The following is a 23,445-nucleotide window of genomic DNA, read 5'->3' as shown; positions in this document are numbered from 1 at the left end:
CCGAAGTTAAGGAATTTAAATGCCTTGGATCACACTCCTCTTAAGTGGCAGAGTCACACAATCATTGCGTCAGACAGTTGCTGTGGTGTGATTGGTCTAGCAGCTTTTGAGGAGATAATTCTTTTTTTTTTTTTTGGGACGAGTCTTGCTCTGTCGCCCAGGCTGGAGTGCAGTGGCATGATCTTCGCTTACTGCAACCTTTGCTTCCCAGGTTCAAGTGATTCTCCTGCCCCAGCCTCCTGAGTAGCTGGGATTGCAGGCATGCACCACCATGCCTGGCTAATTTTTTTTTTTTTTAAGACAGTTTCACTCTTGTTGCCCAGGCTGGAGTGCAGTGGTGCAATCTCGGCTCACTGCAACCTCTGCCTCCTGGATCCAAGTTATTCTTCTGCCTCAGCCTCCTGAGTAGCTGGGATTACAGGCATGTGCCACCACACCCAACTAATTTTGTATTTTTAGTAGAGACAGTGTTTTTCCATGTTGGTCAGGCTGGTCTCGAACTCCTGACCTCAGGTGATCCGCCTGCCTCGGCCTCCGAAAGTGCTGGGATTACAGGCTTGGGGCACTGTGCCTGGCTGCCTGCCTAATTTTTGTATTTTTAGTAGAGACGGGGTTTCAGCACCTGCCTAAGGCCAGGCTGGTCTCGAACTCCTGACCTCAGGCAGTCCACTTGCCTTGGCCTCGCAAAGTGAGCCACTGCGCCCGACTGAGGAGAGAATTCTTATGAAGAGAATAGTTATTTGCAAGTCTCAGAGTAGGGGTAGTATTGGTGGAACAAAGAAGGCAGCAGAAGTTTAGTCATGGCATACGGTTTAGCAGTCCAAGAAGCAAAATATTTTCATGAAGAGGCAATTAAGACAGGTTAGCCAAGGATAATCAAGCTTTAAAGCAAGCTTGTCCAACCCGTGGCCCAACACAATTTTATACACTTTCTTAAAACATTGGGAGTTTTTTTTTTTTGCATTTTTTTTTTTTTAGCTCATCAGTTATAATTAGTTTATTTTACGGGTGACCCAAGACAATTCTTCCAGTGTGGCCCAGGGGAGCTAAAAGATTGGACACCCTTGCTTTAAAGGATATAACTGGGAATTAAAATTGCTAGGGAGATATATTTTAACACAGAAATGATATAATAGGGGCTTGGTAAATTTTTGTTGACTGAATAAAAATATAAATCTTTAGAATTTAGATGATTCTTGCTAGAGTGGTAGGGAAAAACTAGGAAGCAGAGAGCTAAAATGATATTCTTGCATAAGCCACAGAATGAGGTGATTCTTGAAGGAATTAGAATTGTGTCTGTAGGAAGTTTTCTGTTATTTTGGTGGTTAAGGGGACAGTCAGCTTCCTGCCTTTTAGTGCTGAAAGTGTCTTATAATTCAGTTGGTTTTATAGAATCTTTTCTTTATATAACATACCCCTTATTGCTTCCCTCAGATTTTTCTCCTCCTTTTCTAAATCAGGCTTGTCCAACCTGTGGCCCGTGGGCTGCATGCAGCCCAGAATGGCTTTGAATGTGGCTCAACACAAATTTCATAAACTTTTTAAAAACATTATGAGGTTTGTTTTGTTTGTTTGTTTTTTACCTTATTAGCTATCATTAGTGTATTTTATGTATGGCCTACAGCAATTCTTCTTCCAGTGTGGCCCAGGGAAGCCAAAAGATTGGATACCTGTGTTCTAAATCAAGGGTCCCCAACCACTGGGCTGTGGACCCATACTGGTCTTTGGCCTGGTAGAAACTGGGCTGCACAGCAGGAGGTGAGAGGCAGGTGAGCTAACTTTATCACCTGTGCTCCATCCACCTCCTGTCAGATCAGTGGGAGCATTAGATTGTCATATGAGTGCAAATTCTATTGTGAACTGCACATACAAGGGATGTATGTTGCGTGCTTTATCTAATGCATGATGATCTGAGGTGGAACAGTTTTATCCTGAAACCTTCCGATTCCCCACCCCATCCGTGGAAAAATTTTTTTCCACGAACCTGGTCCCTGGTACCAAAAACATTGGGGATGGCTACTCCTTTTTGCCAGTCAGTAGTGAAGGATGTCATAAATCTTGCCTTCTTCCCTGCCCCCCGTTTGTTTTTTATTTATTTTTAATTTTGTGAGTCCATAGTAGGTGTATGTATTTATGGGTTATGTGAGAATGTCTTACCTTCTTTATGAAATACATTCCTTTGTGCTATGGGCCAAAATGATGTACCATTTAGTTGTCCAAGAATTTCAATGGAATTTTGCTGTAAACATAATAGCAATGGCTTTTAACTTGTTTTCTAGCTTCTGCTAGCAGTTACAAAAACATTTTACGTTGTAGCCTAGTACAAACACACACATCCACACACAATGAAAATAAGTTTCATGAAATAATACTTTATCTTTATGCAGTGCACTCTGATATTTTCTGATCTTTTTTATTAGGAATGCTGGTTGTGGCTGGGCACAGTGGCCCACGCCTATAATCCTAGCACTCTGGGAGGCCGAGGCGGGTGGATCACTTGAGGTCAGGAGTTGGAGACCAGTGTGGCCAACATGGCGAAACCCCGTCTCTACTAAAAATACAAAAATTAGCTGGGTGTGGTGGCATGTGCCTGTAGTCCCAGCTGCTCGGGAGGCTGAGGCACGAGAATTGCTTGAACTCTGGAGGCGGAGGTTGCAGTGATCTGAGATGGCACCACTGCACTCCAGCGTAGGTGACAGAGTGAGACTCTGTCTCAAAAAAAAAAAAAAAAAAAAAAAAGATGGTTGCAGTTTACCTAAGAAATGTCATGACTCACAGCAGCTAACACTGGGAAAAGCATTGAATTGTAATCTCATTGGTAAAAAGGAAAGTGCAAAGTAGAGCCATGAGAAGAAACCATTTCACTTCCATCAGATTGACAAGCATTAAAAGTCTGATAATATCAAGTATTGGTGAGAATGTAGAGAAATTACATTCTCACTTTTGTCAGCAGTGTAAATTGATACAATCATTTTCTGAAAGATGTTAGTAAGATAGTAAATTCAAGCCTCATGTATTTTAACCCCAGCAGTTATACTCCTGTCTTTATATTCCTGATGAATGAAATCCTTGTATTTTTATTTTGGAGACAGAGTTTCGCCCTTGTTGCCCAGGCTGGAGTGCAATGGTGCAATCTCGGCTTACCGCATCCTCTGCTTCCCCAGTTCAAGCAATTCTCCGGCCTCAGCCACCCGAGTAGCTGGAATTACAGGGATGCACTACCATGTCTGGCTAATTTTGTATTTTTAGTAGAGACGGGGTTTCTCTGTTGGTCAGGCTGGTCTAGAACTCCTGACTTCAGGTGATCTGCCTGCCTCAGCCTCCCAGAGTGCTGGGATTACAGGCGTGAGCCACGCGGCCAGCCAAAATCCTTGTATTTTTGTACCAGGATGTGTGAACAGAATGTTCATAGTAGCCTTATTTGCAGTAGCCAAAATTCAGAAATAAACCGTATGTCTTTAGTGGTAGAATGGTTAAATTAATGATGGTTTTCAAAAGTTAAAATAATTTTGGTTACTGGGATAAGCCAACTTGGTCACAGTGTATTATGTATCCCTTTTGTATTTACTATTATTTTGATAGGATTTTTGGCCTATTTCTTCACTAGGCATATTGCTTTATAGTTTTATTGTAATGTCTTTGTCAGGTTTTGGTATTAGGGTTATGATGGCTTCATAAAAAAGGTTGGGACGTGTTCCCTGTATTTACTGAAATAGTTTGTGTAATAGTGTTATTCTTCCTTGAATTTTAGAATGTACCAGTGATACCATCTGGACTTGGAATTTTCTTTTTGGGATGGTTTTGATAACAAAATCAAATTTAGTTTCTATACTAGATATAGGGCTATTCAAATTTTCTGTTTCATATTGTGTCAATTTTGGTCTGTTTCATCTTGTATCAGTTTAGGGAAATTTGTTCATTTTACTTAATTGATTGGCAGGAGTTTGTAAGATTTCCTTGCTATCCTTCTAATGTCTGTAGGATCTGTAGTGATATCTCTTCTTTAATTTCTGGTATTGTTATTATTATTTTTTTTTTTTTGAGAGGGAGTTTCATTCTTGTTGCCCAGGCTGGAGTACAGTGGTGCAATCTTAGCTCACTGTAACCTCCGCCTCCTGGGTTCAACCGATTCTCCTGCCTCAGCCTCCCGAGTAGCTGGGATTACAGGTGCCCTCCACTACGCCTGACTAATTTTTTGTATTTTTAGTAGAGACAGGGTTTCACTATGTTGGCCATACTGGTTTTGAACTCCTGGCCTCAAGCTGTTCACCCTTCTCGGCCTCCCAAAGTGCTAGGATTACAGGCGTGAGCCACTGCATCTGGCCAGTATGTTCTTTTTATCTTGACCAGTCTAGTGATTTATCGGTTATTTTTTCAAATAACCAACTGAGTTAATTGTCAGTATTTGTCTTTAGTATCTCATTGGTTTCTGCTTTTTAAAATTTTCTTCTGCTTTGCTTTCTTTCCAGCCTTTTAAAGTGAAATTTTAGGTTATAGATTTTAGGCACTTTTTGTTTTCTAATAAATACATTTAAAGCTATATATTTTTCTCTAAGCACTGCTACATTACTCAGACTTTGATGTGTTTTATGTTTATAATTTACCTTGACATTGTTTTTAATTTGTGATATCTTCTTTTACCCATGGATTACTTAGAAGTGTGTGGTTTAATTTTCTTTTCTTTTTTTTTTTTCTGAGATGGAGTCTCGCTCTGTCACCCAGACTGGAGTGCAGTGGCGCAATCTCTGCTCACTGAAACCTCCACCTTCCAGGTTCAGGTGATTCTCCTGTCTCAGTCTCCACAGTAGCTGGGATTACAGGTGCACACCACCACACCCAGCTAATTTTTGTATTTTTTTAGTGGAGACGGGGTTTTGCCATGTTAGCTAGGCTAGTCTTGAACTCCTGACTTCAAGGATCTGCCTGCCTCAGCCTCCCAAAGTGCTCAGATTATAGGCATGAGCCACCGTGCCCAGCCTTGTTTAATTTTCAATATTTGGGATTATTCTAGATATCTTATTACTGATTTCTAACTTAGTTTCATTTTGAGTCATATCTTTATGATTTTAATCCTTTAAAATTTATTGAAACTTATTTTATGGGCCAGCATATGGTCCATCTTGGTTAATGTATCTTTTATACTTGAAAGTGTGTTTTGCAGTTGTTGGGTGTAGTATTCTGTAACTATCAATTAGGTTAAGGTGTTTTAATAGCACTTTTCAAATAATCTATGTATTTGTTGTTGTTTGTTGTTGTTGTTGTTGTTTTGTCTCATTCTATCAGCTGCCAAGAAGAAAGTTAAAATATCCAACTATGACTGTGGAATTATCTGTTTCTCCCTTAATTCTGTCAAGTTTTTCTCACTCATTTTGAAGCTCTGTTGTAAGACATGTACAACTTATGATTATTATGTTGTTTTGACAAATTGACCTTTTTATTGTGATGAAATGTCTCTCTGTTTCTGGTAATAATCTTTTCCTTGAAGTCTGCTTTATTTGATGTTAATATAACCACTCCAGCGATCTTGAGCTTACTGTTTCCATAATATATCTTTTTCTACCTATTTACCCAAAACTCTTCATTATGTTTAAATTGCTTTTGATGGTAGTATATAGTCGAGTATTGCTTTTTAAAAAATTCCTGGCCAGGCACAGTGACTCATGCCTGTAATCCCAGCACTTTGGGAGGCCGAGGCAGGCGGATCATCTGAGGTCAGGAGTTCAAGACCAGCGTGACCAACGTGGAGAAACCCCATCTCTACTAAAAATACAAAATTAGCCGGGCATGGTGGCGGGCGCCTGTAATCCCAGCTACTTGAAAGGCTGAGGCAGGAGAATCGCTTGAACCCGGGAGGTGGAGGTTGTGGTGAGCTGAGATCGCGACATCGCACTCCAGCCTGGGCAACAAGAGCAAAACTCCATCTCCAAAAAAAAAAATTCCTTCCAACAACATGGAAGTGGAATCTTTCAGTTATAATAATCATTGATCATATGCTAATGTCTGTCAAGAACTATGAAGAGTTTGAAGTTTTACCCTATTTATAGGCTGACAAGTTAACTTGGCATAGTTTAATGGCTTATGGTAGAAGTCATTGAAATGACTTGGTCATAGATGAAGAACGATGCACTGTGTCAGTAGCCAGACAGTCAGCATTTGCATCAGATTTCTGAGCTCCAGTTTGCATAGGTCATTGGGAAGAGGTCCAGGTGATACCTGCACAAGTAGTGAAATCCCAAGCTTAGAGAAACTCAGATCTTTTATAATGGGTCATAAATACGCTTTTTGCTCTGGGACATGTCTTTTTTCCAGGACCCTTCACTATATATCCTGAAAAGATTGGAACAAAGGCTTCCAGTGCTTCTCTTCTCAAGACAGGCAGAAAATCAAGAGACTCCATGGAGAGTTGTCTTCCAAAACTGTCTAGTGAATTTTCTCAGTTTCCCTTTTGTTATTTGCTTAAGTTTTTCTTTTGTTTCTTACATGGCTACAACCTAGCTTTCCAGCTTTATCTCTTCATTGTACTTCTCTATGGTTATATGTTATCACCAAATTAGATTACATACTTGTATCCTGTCTTTCCCCACGTCTTTGTTCTGGTGAATATGTGTGTGTGTAAGAAAACGCTTGGCTAGGCATAGTGGCTTCCACCTGTAATCCTAGCCCTTTTGGAGGCTGGGGCGGGCGATCACTTGAGTTCAGGAGTTTCAGACAAGCCTGGGCAACATAGTGAAACCCTGTGTCTACAAAAAATACAAAAAATTAGTTAGGTGTGGTAGTGCACACCTGTAGTCCCAGCTACTTGGGGGGCTGAGGCAGAGGATAGTTTGAGCCCAGGAGGTCGAGGTTGCAGTGAGCTGAGATTGCGCCACTACACTCCAGCCTGGGTGACAAAGTGAGACTCTGTCTCAAAAAAAGAACAAAAGCAAAAAAGAACATTGAGCATTTACTATATGCCAATAAACATTTTACAATAACCCTATGGGGTAGTTATTGTTATGTTGGTGTTATCCCCCTTTTACTGGTGAGGAACTGAGGCTTGGATTAAATTTCCCAAGTTTGTAATTAGGGAGGGACATATTATGGAGAAGCTTTTGTAGTAGTCTATTTCTTGACCTTAGTAATAATTACATGGAGTGTTTGCATTAAAATTCTCTCTTTTTTTTGAGATGGAATCTCGCTTTGTCGCCCAGGCTGGAGTGCAGTGGTGCGATCTTGGCTCACTGAAACCTCCACCTCAAGCGATTCTTGTGCCTCAGCCTCCCGAGTAGCTGAGATTACAGGTGCCTGCCACCGTGCTTTAAAATTCTTTAAACTGTTATTTAGAATTTTACATAATGTACTGTATAATTGATATAGTTCACAAAGAAAAAAAGCAAACAGAGTAAGATGTGGAATCTGTGTGAAATCTTTACAGATAACTTCAGCCAATCTTTATCCTCTGTATCTATCCCGTTGCATTTATTGTTGGCGTCATAACGTTTAGTAAGTGGCAGTGTTTATAAGGCACAGTATCCTGTGTAATATATATGTGTGTGTGTGTGTGTGTGTGTGTATATATGTATATAATTATTATTTTTTTTGAGATGAAGTCTTGCTCTTGTTGCCCAGGATGGAGTGCAGTGGCGCGATCTTGGCTCACTGCAACCTCTGCCTCCTAGGTTCAAGTGATTCTCCTGCCTCAGCCTCTCGAGTAGCTGGGACTACGGGTGCCTGCCACCACATCTGGCTAATTTTTTTTTGTATTTTTAGTAGAGATGGGGTTTCACTATGTTGGCCAGGCTGGTCTCGAACTCCTGACCTCAGGCAATCCTCTGCCTTGACCTCCCAAAAGTGCTGGGATTACAGGTGTCAGCCACCACGCCTAGCCTTTCCTTTTTTTTCTTTTTTTCTTTTTTTTTTTTTTGACGGAGTCTGTTGCCCCATGCTGGAGTGCTGTGACGTGATCACGGCTCACTGCAGCCTCAACCTCTCACCTCATTCTCCCAACTAGCTGGGAGTACCTGGGACCACAGGTGTGTGCCACCAGGCCCAGCTAATTAAGATACGTTTTTTTGTAGAGACAGGGTCTCACCATGTTGCCAAGGTTGGTCTTGAACTCCTGGGCTCAACAGTCCCCCAGCCTTGGCTTCCCAAAATGCTGGGATTATAGTTGTGAGCCACCGAGCCTCACCCAATGTGTAGCGTTTTAAATTAATTGTCCCAAGGCCAAACAGCTAGTAAATGATAGAGCCAGAATTTGAACTTAGGCTGTTTCAGAACCCAGTCTCTAAATTTCTTAAAAGGCCATTTTTCTCTCAGCCTCATTTCTGCATGTTGAAATACTTTGCATTTTGAAGTTTATTTTAGGGAGATTTGATTTTCTTCCCTATTCTATTATGTAATAATTATCTTGGGTAGGACATTACTTTCTGGAGTCCTCGATTTCTCATTTTTAAGATGGGAATACAGTTTAGAGTCTTTTTTTTATTTTTAGAAAAATTGACTTATTTTTAAATGGACAAATTATGTTTATGGTGAATAACTTTGGTATATGTGTACATTATGGAATGGCTAAATCATGCTAATTAATTAATATATACTTTTCACATATTTATTTGGTGTGATGAAAACACTTAAAATCTGTTCTCAGCATTTTCAAGTATCCAATATACATTGCTATTAACTATAGCTATCATGTTGTGCAATAGATCTCTTGAACTTATTCCTCCTGTCTAATGAAAATTTGTATCCTTTTTTTGGGGGAGAGGAGGAAAGCAGAGTCTTGTTCTGTTGCCTAGGCTGGATGGCAGTGGTACGATCGATCTCGGCTCACTGCAACTTCTGCCTCCTGGGTTCAAGTGATTCTCATGCCTCAGCCTCCTAAGTAGCTGGGATCTCAGGCGCGTGCCACCGTGTCCAGCTAGTTATTATTTTTGATATGGAGTCTTGCTCTGTCGCCCAGGCTGGAAGGCAGTGGTGCAATTTTGGCTCACTGTAGCCTGTGCTTCCGGGGTTCAAGCGTTTCTACTTCGTCAGCCTCCTAAGTAGCTGGGATTACAGATGAGTGCCACCATGCCCTGCTAATTTTTGTATTTTTAGTAGAGATGGGGTTTCACCATGTTGGCCAGGCTGGTCTCGAACTCCCGACCTCAGGTGATCTGCCCGCCTTGGCCTCCCAGAGTGCTAGGATTACAGGACTGATCCACTGGGCCTGGTGAAAATTTGTATCTGTTTGATCAGTGTCTTCTTAATCTCCATCCCTGCTCCCATCCCTGGTAACCACCATTCATTATTCTCTGTGCTTCTATGAATTGAGCGTTTTTTAGTATTTTATATTTTATTAATTAATTTATTTTTTGAGACAGAGTCTCACTGTGTCGCCTAGGCTGGAGTGCAATGGCACAATCTCGGCTCACTGCAACCTCCGCCTCCTAGGTTCCAGCGATTCTCCTGCCTCAGCCTCCTGAGTAGCTGAGATTACCGGTGCACACCACCATGCCCGGCTAATTTTTGTATTTTTAGTAGAGACGGGGTTTCACCATGTTAGTCAGGCTGGTCTTGAACCCCTGACCTTGAGATCCGCCCGCCTCGGCCTCCCAAAGTGTTAGGATTACAGGCGTGAGCCACCGCGCCTGGCCTTATTCTATTTTTAAAGTGCTCATTTATTGTCTATTTCTTCCCTCTGGAATGTTAGCTCTGTGATGAGAGAACTTATCTGCCTCCTTTATACTGCTACCTAGAATAGATTCTGACACAGTAAGGGCTAACAAATATTTGTTGAATATAGTAAGCGGTATCATTAACTGAAAGCCAGGAAGCAAGAGGTAGTATGGTGAAAAAGGCAGACTAGGTAGAAGTTGAAAAAGTGAACATAAAATGCAGAGGCAAGGCCTGGCATGATGGCCCATGCCTGTAATCCCAACACTTTGGGAGGTCGAGGCGGGAGGATCACATGAGGTCAGGAGTTTGAGACCAGTCTGGCTAACATGGCGAAACCCCTGTCTCTACTAAAAATGCAAAAATTGGCCCGGCATGATGGCTCACGCCTGTAATCCCAGCACTTTGGGAGGCTGAGGCGGGTGGATCACGAGGTCAGGAGTTGGAGACCAGCCTGGCCAACATAGTGAAACCCCGTCTCTACTAAGAATACAAAAAATTAACTGGGCATGGGGGTCACGTGGTGGCTGGGCTGGGGAAGTGGCGGCTTCAGGAGAGAGCGGGACTTCGTGTGGCGGAGGCAGCATTGAGGCAGCATTTATGACCTTCTACAGTGAGGTGAAACAAGTAGAGAAGAGAGACTTGGTTCTAACGTGAAAAAATCAGATTGAAAGACTGACCTGTCCTGGTTCCTCTTACTTCAGTTTCACCCCATTTGAGGTTCTTCAGATCCTGAAGTTACAGATGAAGAAATAAAAAAGCGGCAGTTATCCATCTTGGTGCATCCTGACAAAAATCAAGATGATGCTGACAGAGCACAAAAGGCTTTTGAGGCTGTGGACAAAGCTTACAAGTTGCTACTAGATCAGGAGCAAAAGAAGAGGACCCTGGATGTAATTCAGGCAGGAAAAGAATACGTTGCCCACACTGTGAAAGAGTGAAAGAAACAAAGAAGGAAAACCTACAATTGTAGAGGAGGATGATCCTGAGCTGTTCAAACAAGCTGTATATAAACAGACAATGAAACTCTTTGCTGAGCTGGAAATTAAAAGGAAAGAGAGAGAAGCCAAAGAGATGCATGAAAGGAAACGACAAAGGGGAGAAGAGATTGAAGCTCAAGAAAAAGCCAAACGGGAAAGAGAGTGGCAGAAAAACTTTGAGGAAAGTCGAGATGGTTGTGTGGACAGCTGGCGAAACTTCCAAGCCAATACAAAGGGGAAGAAAGAGAACATAAATCGGACCTTCCTGAGACCACCGAAAGTAAAAATGGAGCAGCGTGAATGACCACCCGGGGTCACAGGCACAGAACCTTCCCCCTGCTATCTCCCTTCTTGCTTCGAAGGACTCATTCTTTCCTCCCACTTCCACCCCAACATAGAGTAGTATTTGCTTTTCAGTCCATTTTTTCAATACAATTTAATATCGATCAGAGTAATTCTTTTGTGCATTGAAATGTGGGGCTTGGTTTAAAAAAAGACCTTCCCCTCTCCTTGCCCCTAGAACAACCAGGATTAGAAGGTGCCACCATTGGTGCTGCCTTCTCTTCCCACAGCCTGTAACTCAGTGTTTTGTACTTCACTGAATTGTGATGGTTAGAAACTTCGTGGGTAGTTTGTGGAACTCATACAGTTAAACATATTGCTTAAAATGATGTTGCTGTGACTTCATAGACAAGCCTGGAAGGGGCACCTTAGGAAGCCCCTTCGCTTCAGTTGCTCACTTCTGGGTGCGCTCCCTTCGAAGGCCCAGATGAAACAGGGAACACTTGTGGGCACACAGAGTGGCATCTGATGCCCTGATGCCCTGTGGTGTTTGGCATGTGCCCCCGTCTACTGACCAATCAGCGTGGCATGAGGCCTACGCCACCCCAACCTTTCACTTTCCAGAGAGCTAGCCGTCCTCCACCCAGTACCATGTCCTAGCTTGTCTGCATTTGTTAGTGGTAATATTCTTTATGTATAATAAATTTTTATACCTCCCACCACCCCCAGAAAAAATTAGCTGGGCGTGGTGGCGGACCCCTATAATTCCAGCTACTCAGGAGGCTGAGGCAGGGGAATCGCTTGAACCCGGGAGTTGGAGGTTGCAGGTAGCAGAAATCACGCCATTGCACTCCAGTCTGGAAGACAAAAGTGAAACTGTCTCAAACTAAAAAATAAAAAAACGCAAAAATTAGCTGGGTGTGGTGGCGTATGCCTGTAATCCCAGCTACTTTTGGTGGCTGAGGCATGAGAATCACTTGAACCCAGGAGGCGGAGGTTCCAGTGAGCTGAGATCATGCCAGTGCACTCTAGCCTGGGCAACAAAGTGAGACCCTGCGTCAAAAAAGGAAAAAAAAAAAATGCAGAGGCAAGGCTGGGCACAGTGGCTCATGCCTGTAATCCCACCACTTCAGGAGGCCAAGGCAGGAGGATTGCTTGGGCTCATGAGTTTGAGACCCGACTGGACGTCATAGCAAGACCCTGTCTCTACAGAAAATGCAAAAATTAGCTGGGCATGATGTTGGCCACCTGTAGTCCTAGCTACTCAGGAGGCTGAGGTGGGAGGATGGCTTGAACCCAGGAGGTCAAGGTTGTAAGGTTGTAGTGAGCCGAGGTCGCACCACTGCACTCCAGCCTGGGCAACAAGAGCTGAAGTCCATCTCCAAAAAAAAAAAGGGAGTAAGGAGGGAGAGATAGGGTAGGAAGGAAGGAAGAAGGGAAGTTAGCTGCCCCACCATGGAAACTGGAATTGGAGAGTGCAATAATAATTGAGTGGAGTTTGGTTCCTAGGTTAGTGTCAAGAGTTCTGACCAGAAACTGCAGGCCTGGTGGAGAGGACGAGTTCACTGTGTTTAGATTCCACATGTAAGTGAGATCATGAGGTATTTGCCTGGCTTATTTCACTTAACATAATGTCCAGGTTTTTCCATGTTGTCACGAATGGCAGGATATCCTTCAGTTAAGATTCAGCAAATATTTTGTGAGTACTTATTATATGTGTGGCAGTGGTATACAAAACTGATAAATATGTAGGTTCTTCTCTTAAAAAGCTTCTATTCTGTTGAGAGAGATTAAAAACAAAACAAAAAACACCCCTAAAGCAACAAAACAAACCAATAGGGTTAATGAAATGTTGGTGGGAGGAGGTGGGAAGCATAAAAAATACAAAAGTAAAAGGAGATGCCCTTCTCCCTGTCAGTGTGCCCCCTGCTGCCCCGCGTAACAATAGATCCTTTTTATGTGTCAGGAAATGACAAACATAGGTCAGAAGAGTTTTTCAGGGGAGTCCCTTTATTTTCTAATCAAGATAACATGAATAGTTAAATATTACCTGTACTGTTTTTTGGCTCTTTGGCAAGATTTCTCTTCATAATTGTTAAATTGGTTTAAAGGTCCAGGTGGTAGTTTGAGACACTACTGTCTGCCTCCTCAATCTTAAGCAGAAAAGAAATGTTTTATACATAGTCAAGCATGAGTTTGACATGGTTCTGTCCTTTGAGGTACCTGCCTCTCTCTTTTATCATGAAGCTTAGTTGATCATGATTATATCAGGTTACAATTTTTCCTGTCTTATTTGGGGCACTGAGAGGTAGTCAGCCCCTCTTCTTTAGCAGAGACAGTACAAACTGGCAAGTGTGCAGAAAATTTGTTTTGTTTTGTTTTTGTTTTGTTTTTTTTTTTTTTTGAGATGGAGTCTCTCGCACTATCTCCCAGGCTGGAGTGCAGTGGCGCAATCTTGGCTCACTGCAAGCTCTGCCTCCCGGATTCACGCCTTTCTCCTGCCTCAGCCTCCTGAGTAGCTGGGACTACAGGTGCCCGCCACCACACCCGGCTAATTTTTTGTATTTTTAGTAGAGACAGGGTTTCACTGTGTTAGCCAGGATGGTCTTGATCTCCTGACCTTGTGATCCGCCCGCCTTGGCCTCCTGAAGCGCTGGGATTACAGGCGTGGGCCACCGTGCCGGGCCTGCAAGTGTGTAGAAATTCTTATAGTGCCAAGGTATAAAAGTTGAACATTTTAGGCTGTGTTCTATTTTATTCTTATAGCCTAAATTAACTGTTGGGAAAACAATGCCTTAGTTTATGCCATGTGCTGCTAGTTACAGTTAAAAATCTCATGTGTTCACAGATGAAGCACTGTCACATGACAGATGGCTAAGAAATCTATTGTCCATTGTCTGGGAGAGTTCCTGGTGCCTGAATCACACTGTATCAAATTCTAATTGCATGTTTCTGTCTATGTAAACTTGGGCAACTTCTTTAACCTTTCTAAGTCTCAGTTTTCTCATCTGTAAAATGGGAATAATAATAAAAGTATTCCACTGTTGTGGGCTGCACAACAGTGCAAATACAAAAGTAAAAGGAGTTGCCCTTCTCCCTGTCAGTGTGCGTTAAAAAGTTAGCCTTTGGCCAGGCACGGTAGCTCATGCCTGTAATCGCAGCACTTTGGGACGCTGAGGTGGGTGGATCATTTGAGCTCAGAAGTTTGAGACCAGCCTGGGCAACATAGCGAAACCCTCTCTACAAAAAAATACAAAAATTAGCCCGGCATGGTGGCTCGCATCTGTAGTCCCAGCTACTCTGGAGGCTGAGGTGGGAGGATTGCTTCAGCCCAGGAGGCAGAGGTTGCAGTGAGCTAAGATGATGCCGCTGCACTCCAGCCTGGGTGACAGAGTGAGACTGTCTCAAAAAAAAAAAAAAAAAAAAAAAAAAGGTTTTAACCACTAGACTATATTGTGTTGTGCATAGATCCAAAGATCATTTATCTTAAAAGACATATCGTAATCTAAGTAAATGCTGAGGTTACTTTCTGTAAGCAAAGAATTTTAGTTAATTGGTTCTCATCAGCAGGTAGGGCTAGCAATAGATTAAAACTTTATTAATGAGGCCGAGCGCGGTGGCTCAAGCCTGTAATCCCAGCAGTTTGGGAGGCCGAGGTGGGTGGCTCACGAGGTCAGGAGTTTGAGATCAGTGTGGCCAAGATGGTGAAACCCCGTCTTTACTAAAAATACAAAAATTAGCCTGGCATGGTGGTGGGCACCTGTAATCCCAGCTACTCGAGAGGCTGAGGCAGGCGAATCACTTGAAACTGGGAGGTAGAGGTTGCAGTGAGCTGAGATTGCGCCGCTGCACTCTAGCCTGGGTGACAGAGCAAGACTCTGTCTCAAAAACAAAAAATTTATTAATGAGAATGGTCAGATGATAAGGTACTCTGGTTAATTGAGAGATGAAGGTTATCACCAGCATGTTCTGCTTATTAGTAAACATATTTCGGAAATTAGGCTCCTTTTCTTTCTTCAGAAAAGTGCTGCATCCTGGAAAGACATTGTAATGCTTCTTTGGTAGTTGATAAATTTTGATGGCTTTATCAGGATTATTTATGAATCTTAGCTTTTTCTTTATTATTCTGCACACAGAAGGTTAGGCATGAAACCAAGAGCAAAGTTGGAAAGTTACCTCTAGACAAAATAAGATGATGGCTTACTACTTTTTCCTCACGTTGGGATGCAGACAACAAAATTGTGACTAAGGTTTTTTTTTTATTATTTTTTTTTTAGTTGTGGATAAAAGATTTGATTTTATAGATACAAAGGCAGCATGGTGTAGAAGAACAAAAACTAGTGTAGGGCCAGAGATCTGAGTTTTAATTATAACTCTGCCACTAACTGTGTGTCTTTGATTGATTACTTCTCTGGGCCTCAGTTTCTTCATCTCTAAAATTAGTGTCTTTGGCCAGATAGCTGGTTTCCAAGATTTCCTGTATTTTTTTTAGTCCCTGTTGAAATAATCATGAAGTTAAGTCTTTATCAGGTAATGCAGTTTTTGATTTGAAAGTCATTAGTTTTGAAGACCTAGGTGTGATATTTTGCCTCCACACCTCCCGTCTGTTTATTGGAATAATTTATGCTTTCCACTAGCTGATAAGCGCACAGGCCAAATAAAATGTTGATATTTAGATAGCACTTACAGTTTCTGGTGCCAGGTGTGGGCATGTGTTTGCTACATACTTGATGAAAAAGAGATAGGTTAGCAAGTGTTTTCATGTAATTTTGCTCATTGAGTCATTCATCAAGCATTTGTTGAACGTTTACAGTGAGCCATATAGTGCGGTTATAAAGACATTGAAGCACAGTTCTTGTTTTCCCGAAGTACACAAGGAGGGGCATATGAAGACTCAGAACTTAGGTAGTACCTTCTTCGGAAATCTTTACTTGATAGGCTTATTGCTCCTCTCTTTCTCCCATCCAGGGTTGATCTAAGTGTTCTCTCTGCCTTTGTATTTTAGTGGCACACAGTGCCGGGGCTGCCATGAATGGTTGTAGAATTGGTACCCTGCCTAAAGATACTTGGCCAAAGTGGTAGGGGAAGGCTGAAATCCAGATTTTATTCTGCTTGACAAATTCTATTTGCTTTTTCCACCTTTTTCTAGTTTACCTGCCCAGAGGAGAATGCTTTTTCTAATTCTTACAAAAGAACCTGTGTATTCCACCAAATATCCACCCTTTGCATTACTGTACCATAAACATTCTGTATTGCTTTTTTTTTTTTTTGTGGTAAAGTTTTGTAGTGGGTAATGAATGCCTTGAGGTGGTTTGTTGAAGTGAGCAAATGCTTCCTGAAGGAGATGAATTCTTATGTGAGTTTTGAAAGAGAAGTGAAAGCCAGACAAGGCTAGATGTTGGAGATGAGAATGACATTCCAGGTGAAGGTACAGTGTATATATGCAAAGGGACAGAACTGTGATATATAGCCCAGTGGTTCTTAAAGTGTGGTCCTAGCACCAGTGGTGTCAGCATTACTTAGAAACTTGTTAGACATGCAGATTCTTGGCCTTCACCATAGGCCTGCCAACTCAGAAATTCTGGGGATGAGCAATCTGTGTTTTTACAGGTCTTCAGGTGATTCTGATGTAGGCTGAAGTTTAAGAATCATTGCTATAGCCCACCTCTTCAGAAAGTGTTACTTGATTGTGTTTGGAGCATGGGGTGACTAAGGAAGAGTGATTAAAATACAGAGCTGTAAGTCATGAGCAGAGTGAAGTGCCAAAGGAAAGTGTTTGAACTTTGTCCTTAGGCCAGTGGCTGCACCTTAGAATTACCTGAGAGCTTTAAAACTATAGCAGTGTCTGGGATTTGTCCCAGACCAGCTGAACCCAAATCTGAGTTTCTGATGCACAGTGAGAATTGTGAACTATATATAGTTCTGATTATAATAGTGTACATATTTATTGAAAATGTATCAAACATGGTGTCAAGTAGCTTACATGCGTAATAATTAAACAACACAGCAGTTTTATGTAGGTATTATTCCTATTTCACAGGCAAGGTAGAGAGGTTAAGTACCTTTTCCCAATGTTACATAGCTGGAAAGTGGTTGAGTCCAGGTTTTTGTGACTCTAATGTCTAATGTCTTAAGCAATTAAAACAAAAAACCTTGGGTTCTTGAATTTGGATGGCAAAATAATGACATCTTTATTTTTACTAACCTATAACTGAAATTTAGCAGTTCCTTCAATTTCAAATGTTGGCAACAAATCACAGTTGTGTTAGCAATACTTATTTTGTCACCAACAGAAATTAGAAATATTTTCATATTAAATTACAGATTGGGTGTGGTGGTGTGGGCCTGTAGTCCCAGCTACTTGAGAGGCTGTGGTGGGAGGATTGCCTGAGCCCAGGAACTTGAGGTTGCAGTGACAGAGGGCCTGGGTGACAGAGGGCGACTCTGTCTCTTAACCAGAATTAGCCGGGCCTAGTGGCACGTGTCTGCAGTCCCAGCTACTCAGGAGGCCAAGGCAGGAGAATTGCTTGAACCTGAGAGGCGGAGGTTGCAGTGAGCTGAGATCACGCTACTGCACTCCAGCTCGGGCAACAGAGCGAGACTCTGTCTCAAAAAAAAAAAAAAAAAAAAAAAAAAGCCTGGCGTGGTGGCTCATGCCTGTAATCTCAGCACTTTGAGAGGGCGAGGTGGGTGGATCACTTGAGGCTAGGAGTTCAAGACTAGCCTGGCCAACATAGCAAAATCCCATCTCTACTAAAAATGTTAATACAAAAATTAGCTGGGCGTGGAGGCACATGCCTGTAATCCCAGCTACTCGAGAGGCTGAGGCAGGAGAATCACTAGAAACTGGGAGGCGGAGGTTTCAGTGAGCCGAGATCATGTCATGGTACTCCAGCCTGGGTGACAGCACAGCTCTGTCTCAAAAAAAAAAAAAAAAAAAAAAAGGAAAACTACAGATGTTGTAGATATTTCAAAGTACAATTTCAGTACTTCAAAATTAGGGTAATTGTTAGACTAACTTCTAGATCTTATTTACTGTGTTAAAGAATCATATTACAATATTTTAAGTTGCTTTAATATATTGATAATTGTATTTGAATATAATTAATTCTCTTATAAGCATGGTACCATTCACAAAGAGGGAGAGTTTAGTGGATAGCTTGATGTAGGGTAGACAGGAAATTTTAAATTCATAAATCCCTTTGTCTAGGCTGAGCGTGGTGGCTCACTCTTGTAATCCCAACACTTTGGGAGGCTGAGGCTGGCAGATCACTTGACCTCAGGAGTTCGAGACCAGCCTGGGCAACATGGTGAAACCCTGTCTCAAAAAAACAAAAACAAAAACAAAAAAACCACACACACGCAAATTAGCTAGGCACGATGGCATGCATATGTGGTCCCAGCCACTCTGGAAGCTGAGTCAGGAGAATCCCTTGAGCCAGGGAGGCGGAGGCTGCGGTGAGCCAAGATCGTGCCTTTCACTCTCGCCTGGGCAACAGGAGTGAAATCCTGTCTCAAAAAAAACAAAAGAATCTTTACAGAAGAGACGGTCTCTCTTCCCCATCCCTCCTTTATTTGTTTTGTTAAATAGAAATGAAACCTAAGTTCTTTGTTGTTACATGTCAAAGTATTAGATTAAAAAACACTTAGGGTTTAGGAGTGCTTTTTACTAAGCACTTCCTAATAAATTAGGGAAGAGGATTATATGCATCATCTCACCAGGCATTTTAACTATCCTGTAGTTTGATATAGTGCTGTTTAATGTAACTTTCTGCAGTGATGGAAATTTTTTTGTTTGTGCTATCCAGTGTGGTAGTTGTTAACCACAATGATGCAGAAAGAGAAAGTAATATAGTAATAGTTAACAGGAACATAATAACATTATATAATAATAGTTAACAGTATGTGTTAGATGCCAACTACTGTTCTTAGCATATTGTATATATTGACTCATGTAATCCTTACAATAGCCCTATGTGGTGGGTAGGGCTAAGTCTCTTTACAGATGAAAAAACGGAGGCATGGAGAAGTTAGTTGACTTTCCAAAGGTTATATAGGTAGTAATTAGAAGATCTGGGATTCAGACTCTGGCAGTCTGGCTTCCTTTATGCTCCCTTTATACTTCTTTATCATCTTCCCCATACCCACAAATGCATTTACATGCTGCTTTCAGAAACAAGACATTAAAAGGAATTTAAGATAAATAATTTTGTTCTAATTATTAACTAAAAGTATTGTGGTACTTTATAGTTTATTTCCCCTTTGTTACTTGATTCTAATCATGGACTCAATTTACTATTTAGTGTAAGTAAACTTGTATTCAGTGTGGTGTTTTTTTGTTTTTGATTTTTTTTTTTGAAATGGGCTTTCGCACTTGTTGCCCAGGCTGGAGTGCATGGCGCAACCTCGGCTTACTGCAACCTCCGCCTCCCGGGTTCAAGCAGCTCCCCTGTCTCAGCCTCCCGAGTAGCTGGGATTACAGCTGCCCACCACCACACCTGGCTAATTTTTTGTATTTTTAGTAGAGATGGGGTTTCACCAGGTTGGCCAGGCTGGTCTCAAACTCTTGACCTCAGGTGATCTACCCGTCTCAGCCTCCCAAAGTGCTAGGATTACAGGCATGAGCCACCGCTCCCGGCCATGGTGGGTATTTTTAAATAACCAACACCGATATTGTTAATAATCTAGATGTTTTTCCTCCCAAAGGTTAAAGTTAGGTTCTAAAATTTAATAATAATATGATTATTTTCCTTACTGAAACAAAATGTAATTCTTAGGTCATTTTGTGATGAGTTGGCTTTGGTTAATGGATATTTCGCTTTCCCTAGAGAACATATTTGAATAACTAACCTGTTACACGTACTAGCATGTTGTGTTCCTAGAGACCCAAAAGGGGGAAAGTATCTCTCAGAGACAGAGTTCCATCCTTAACTATATTCAGGCCAACCTGGTGGTAGATTAAAGGGGTGAGAGAACTGTCATTTCTCAAGTATCTGTTATAGGCATTATTTTTGGTGCTTTAAATACATAGCTATCATTTATTGAATACAAGCTTTTTATTAAGACTTTGAAGTGCTTTAGATTCATTACATGCCATTTTCTTCACATATAACCCTTCAGAGAATATGGCAAAGATGTTTTTACAGATGAGGGCTTTGTTAGGCTCTTTTTCTTCTCTCTCCTCCCCTCCCCTTCACTTCAAGGGGAAATGATCATAAACATAGATGGGGAATGAGATTGGGGTGGTGCTGGGATTATCACTGCTGCCAGCTCGCCTATTACTTAAGGCTGTCCAAGTTATACATTTTTCATTTCATTTATATACTGGAAAAGAAGGTAGACGGTATTTATTCTTACATGAGAGACAGTATCATGTAAACAAAATAATCATGTATTATGATGAATGCTGTGTATGAAGGGAATAAATGAGGTGTTATGATGGATAATAATGAGGTACTTAACATTAAAAAAGGCCAGGAAAGGCATCTCTGAGGGTGTGAAATTTAAGCTGAGGATGTGTACAGAACCTAGGCAAGAATGGTCCAGATACAGGGAAGAGCAAGGATAAATCTTTTTAGCAGAAATGGCTCTAGGAATTCAGAGAAGGCCATAGTGACTAGAGGGAACATAATGCAGGAAGAGTACAGTGGTGTTGCATGAGGTTAGAGAGGTAAGCAGAGTCTGGATTATGTAGGGCGTATTTGGGATAGTTAGGACTCATAAATTTTATTAGAAGTGAAATGAGAAGCTGTTAGAGAGTTTTAAGAAGAGGAATGTTTAAAAAACATTCTTCTAGGACGGGTGCAGTGGCTCATACCTGTAATCCCAGCACTTTTGGAGGCCAAGACAGATTGATGGCTTGAGGCCAGGACTTTGAGACCAGCCTGGTCAACATGGCAAAACCCCATCCCTACTAAAAATACAAAAATTAGCTAGGCAAGGTGGCGCACACCTGTGATCCCAGCTACTTGGGAGACTGAGGCAGGAGAATCACTTGAACCTGGGAGGCAGAGGTTGCAGTGAGCCGAGATTGTGCTGCTGCACTCCAGCCCAGGTGACAGAACAAGACTGTCTCAAAACAAAACATATTCTTCTAGCTTAGTGGTTCTCAACTGAGGGCGATTTTGCTTCCCAGGGGACATTTGGCAATGTCTAGATTTTTGATTGTCACAACTGGGAATAATGGTTTATGCTGCTGGCATCAGTGGATAGAAACCTAGGGATTATGGTGTATGCTGCTGACATCAGTGGATAGAGACCTGGGGATGATGGTGTATGCTACTGGCATCAGTGGATAGAGATCAGGGATGCTGCTAAACCTTCTGTAATGCACAGAACAGTAAACAACTATTGGCCCAAAATGTCACTAGTGGCAAGGTTGAGAACCCTTGCTTTTGCTATTGTGTGAATATTGGAGTGGTGGGTGGGGTGTGGGGAATGCAAGAGGGAGGGTTAGGTTGTTACAGTGTACAGGTGACAGATACAGTGCCTTGGATGATGGTTGTAATAGAGATACTACTGAGAAGTGTTCTTATTCTGTATGTGTATTGGAGTTAGAGTAGATAAGTGAGGAAAGGGATAAGTCAAGGATGATCTCCAGGTTTCTAACTAATAATTGAGTGGTTTGTGATACAGTCCTAAAGTAGGGAAGACTGGGAATGAAGTGTTCTGATTTTTAAAATTTTATTTCATTGAATTTGAGTTGCTATTAATAGAAGACACAACACTATTTTAGGGTACAATAGGAAGGAAGCAGTAACCTCATGCTGTCTATACTTGGTCACACCAGCCATTCATTGCTTTGAAATCTTATCTGTTCTCAGGGATATGGCAGTTTCTTCTACCTTTATTTGTATTGCGTGGCATATGATAGGCTGTCCTTCTGCATGTGTCTCAGTAACAAAACATAATACAGCTTCATCTACTTGTGGCTGTTCTCATATCCCATAAGTCATCACTTTACTGTTGCTTTGCAAGAAAACATAGAATTGGCGTTATTACTAGCAATAATTAATACTTAACTTGCTAATACAGATTTTTTTTGTGCCTTTCTGCATACTTAATAACTTTTCAGTGCCAAATTGTAGAGTAGTATTTTGAAAGCAGTTAAACACAACATGCATGGAACCAGCAATGTTAATAGCTCAACTGATGATCATTGGTCAAGCTAGTCAGGTTTTAGAAATAGGAAATAATTCTTTTGTCAGAAGACCTTATTTTAAACACACACACACACACACACACACACACCCCTATAATTTTGTTTTCTAGTTCTTGCCTACTGAAGAGTGGTAATATTGATGTACAGAGTGACTCATTTGCTTAAGGTAAGATTTTTGGTAAAGGTTCACTAAGAAATTTAGAAGCTTCCTTAGTTGATTTAAAATATGGGAAAAAATATCACTAGATTTACACAGAAATGTTGAGGAACATCTAGATTTGCAATTATAATACTTTAAGTATTAGACTATTTCCATTTGGAACCTTTCTAGTTCACTTTAACAAGACAATTTGAATTGTCAGCCAGGAGCATTTCATTTTCTAAAATAAGAAGAAATGATACTTTGCTATAGAAGACCTATTCATGATTTTTTACATATGTTTAATGTTTTTTTTTGAACAGACATTCAGTCTCTTTTCAGCCTTATAGAGCTCTGTCCCAATGTATCATCCCCTCCTGCCTTTATTTTCTTAACTAGCTGAGAACCTTATTTACCTCTCAAAATATGTTCATCTGCTTTGCATTTTTGTCTTTTCATTGCATTTGTCTAAAACCCAACCACATCACTTCATCTTTCTGACTTCTGTGTACCTGGCTCTGAGCTACTGAGCACAGCTGGAGAAAATAACAAACTTGTAGACTGGAGCCACTAAGTATTCATGCTCTCCAATCTTAATTGCAGCATTACCCAGTAATTCTCCTTTGTTCCTAGTTTTTTCTCATTCCTCATACAGTTACTTAAAAACTTGTGATCTCCTATAGCCCCCTTACTTTACCACTTCCCTTCTCTTTTTCAGTAGATGACCTCATCTGTTCACTGTGAAACTTGAATTTAATTATTATTTTATTTCTGGGAGATGTTGAAAAAGTTTGAAATGAGACCACATAGAGATCACCTTAACATTTGTGGTGCATGTTGCTTGGAGGCATACAGAAAACTAAAGTATAAATTTTAGGACAAAAACGGAAAGATATATCTTTGTGGTAATTTTAGTGAGGCTACTATGAGGTAGTTTTAGTACATCATTTTTTTTTCCTTTTTTTTGGAGACAGGATCTTGCTCTGTTGCCCAGGCTGGAATGCAGTCATGGCTTACTGCAGCCTCAACCTCCTGGGCTCAGGTGATCCTCCCACCTCAGCCTCCTAAGTAGCTGTTACCACAGGTGTGCACCACCATGCCTGGCTATTTTTTTGTATTTTTATTAGAGATGGGGTCTCACCATGTTGCCTTGGCTGGTCTCAAACTTGGAAGCTCAAGCAATCTGTCCTTCTTGGCCTCCCAAAGTGCTGGGATTACAGGTGTGAGCCACCACACCTAGCCCCATA

The 23,445-nt window shown here is 41.4% G+C and overlaps 1 protein-coding gene and 1 pseudogene across 1 annotated transcript in view; both read left to right on the top strand.

Moving 5' to 3' along the window:
* The window catches only part of STAG1 (STAG1 cohesin complex component), a 407,390-nt gene that overhangs the window by 5,130 nt on the left and 378,815 nt on the right, over positions 1–23,445 (top strand). The window lies entirely within an intron of this gene.
* Positions 10,081–20,805, top strand: LOC129397447 (dnaJ homolog subfamily C member 8-like; annotated as a pseudogene).

The sequence above is a fragment of the Pan paniscus genome, chromosome 2 (genome assembly GCF_029289425.2).
Source record: "Pan paniscus chromosome 2, NHGRI_mPanPan1-v2.0_pri, whole genome shotgun sequence".
NCBI lineage: Eukaryota > Metazoa > Chordata > Mammalia > Primates > Hominidae > Pan > Pan paniscus.
This window is presented reverse-complemented; position numbering and strand designations above follow the sequence as displayed.